Genomic DNA, 2,767 nt, shown 5'->3' on the forward strand with positions numbered 1-2,767 from the left:
AAAAATTAAATCTACGTATATATTTTGCTAGTCACAGACGCTCTCCCAGTATGTATTTGACCGTAATCCAACAAGCAGATATACGGAACTGTATCAGAAGTGTACAGCTGTATAAGTTTTTGTGTAACTAACAATCTCCGTATGTGTATTTACGGAGTGTCACACACACACGCTGACTCTGTATAGATGTGACTGTAATGCGAACGGCAGATATACAATACTGTTTGAGAATCGGACAGCTCTATACGGTGTCTGTATGGAAAATTGTCAATCTCCGTCTGTTTGTATATGGAGCGACACGCTGTCTGTCTAGTTTTGACCGTAATCAAACAGCAGATATACAAAACTGTTTGAAAAGCGGACAGCTCTCTAAGGTGTAGGTCTGGAAAAATGGAAAATCTCCTTGGCTTGTTTTTCCAGAGTCACACCCAGATAGCTTCTATTTGTCCGTGATACCAGCCGGTACACGGTAGTGTGTGAGGAGCGTACACCGCTATACTGTGTGTGAAAAAATGAACGCTCGGTAACTCACCAGAACTAAATAATAAAAGTTGGACTGCTTTGAAAAAAGCAGTTTGAACAGCAGTGTGCACACAGCAATGCAGCTAGCAGGTAGCCTTAAAAGGCAGCCTAATCACCACCAGCGCTGCTGCACACAACAAAAATACTCCCCTTTCATTGCACACTAACTTTACAGTGAAAAGTGCAATCAGCAGAAGCAGATTTTTTTTCTTCTTCCCTGCCTAACGCTCTACCTATTCTAAGATCGGCAGAAGTAAGATGGCGGTCGGCGGTCACGGCCTTTTATACCCACTGTGACGCCACACAAAGCCAGCCAATCACTTCAATGCCCTTCTCTAAGATGGTGGTGGCCGCTGCCGATGTCATCGCATTGCCCACAGTGTGCGTCCACCTTCACTGGCTGAGAAAAAGAGCTGGAAGCATTATTTGAAACGCGACTTTGGCGCTCTGCGATCTCTTGGCCAACCTCACGCTATGGTCGGGTTTCGATTGGTGAAACCCCACTTTAGCTAAAGTCGGCGTTTTTTGAATTTTACCCACCCGTTTCGCTCAACTCTACTTATCACTATTCAGATTTACCCTAGAACGTCTGCTGCATTTCCTGCCTCGGCTTTTATACTGGCTACAATGCTCACTTCTGATGTGAGGACATAGCTGTGATGTAAGGCATTATGACGGGGAAGCCGCGTCTGAGGTCACGTGAGCCTCCCCTGGCAATCTTCTGCTCTGTGTAAAATGGTGGTGGCATTTTGTCGATTGACGTAAATCGACATTTATGCAAATTGTTCGAATTCGTCAAATTCAGTGAATTTCCAAAATTCTGGCACATTGACTGATCTCTAAGTATAATATGTTACTTTTAGTGCTATATAGCATGGTTCCGGGGCATCAGACAATACATTGTTTGATTCTACATGTGTATTCTTGTGCTCTGCGACAGATGACGGTACACTCTCAGTCCAAGCTGCGGCATATGATGGGTACACTGTCAGTCTGAGCTGTGGCAGATGATGATACACTATCAGTCTGAGCTGCGGCAGATGATGGTAAGCTGTCAGTCCGAGCTGTGACAGATGTCAGTACACTTGTCAGTCCGAGCTGCGGCAGATGTTGGTGCCCTGTCACTCCAAGCTGTGGCAAATGTCGATACATTGTCAGTCTGAGCTGTGGCAGATGATGGTACACTGTCAGTCCGAACTGTGGCAGATGTTGGTACACTGTCAGTCTGCGCTGTGGCAGATGACGGTAAACTCTCATTTCAAGCTGCGGTAGATGTCATTACACTCAGTCCCAGCTGTGGCAGATGATGGTACACTCTCAGTCCGAGCTGAGACAGATGTCGGTACACTGTCAGTCCGAGCTGCGGCAGATGTCGGTACACTGTCAGTTTCGAGCAGTCGCAGATGTCGGTACACTGTCAGTCCGCGTTGCAGCAGATGATGGTACACTGTCAGTTCGAGCAGTCGCAGATGTCGGTACACTGTTAGTCCGAGCTGCGGCAGATGTCGGTACACTGTCAGTTCGAGCAGTCGCAGATGTCGGTACACTGTCAGTTCGAGCAGCGGCAGATGTCGGTACACTGTCAGTTCGAGCTGCGGCAGATGTCGGTACACTGTCAGTTCGAGCAGCGGCAGATGTCGGTACACTGTCAGTTCGAGCAGTCGCAGATGTCGGTACACTCTCAGTCCGCACTGCAGCAGATGATGGTACACTCTCAGTCCGAGCTGAGGCAGATGACCAGTACACTGTCAGTCCGAGCGGCTGCAGATTATGGTACGCTGTCAGTCTGAGCTGTGGCAGATGTCGGTACACTGTCAGTTCGAGCAGTCGCAGATGTCGGTACACTCTCAGTCCGCACTGCAGCAGATGATGGTACACTCTCAGTCCAAGCTGAGGCAGATGACCAGTACACTGTCAGTCCGAGCGGCTGCAGATTATGGTACGCTGTCAGTCTGAGCTGTGGCAGATGACGGTACACTGTCAGTCCGCGCTGCAGCAGATGATGGTACACTGTCAGTCCGCGCTGCAGCAGATGATGGTACACTGTCAATCCGTGCTGCAGCAGATGATGATACACTCTCAGTCCGAGCTGTGGCAGATGACAGAACACTGTCAGTCCGAGCTGTGAATGATGACAGTACACTCTCAGTCCGAGCTGCGGCAGATGATGGTATGCTGTCAGTCCGAGCTGTGGAAGATGATGGTACACTGTGTCCGTCCGAGCTGTGGCAGTTTATATTTCGGC

The sequence above is a fragment of the Dendrobates tinctorius genome, unplaced genomic scaffold (genome assembly GCF_039654945.1).
Source record: "Dendrobates tinctorius isolate UK_male_01 unplaced genomic scaffold, ASM3965494v1 ptg000055l, whole genome shotgun sequence".
Classification (NCBI taxonomy): domain Eukaryota; kingdom Metazoa; phylum Chordata; class Amphibia; order Anura; family Dendrobatidae; genus Dendrobates; species Dendrobates tinctorius.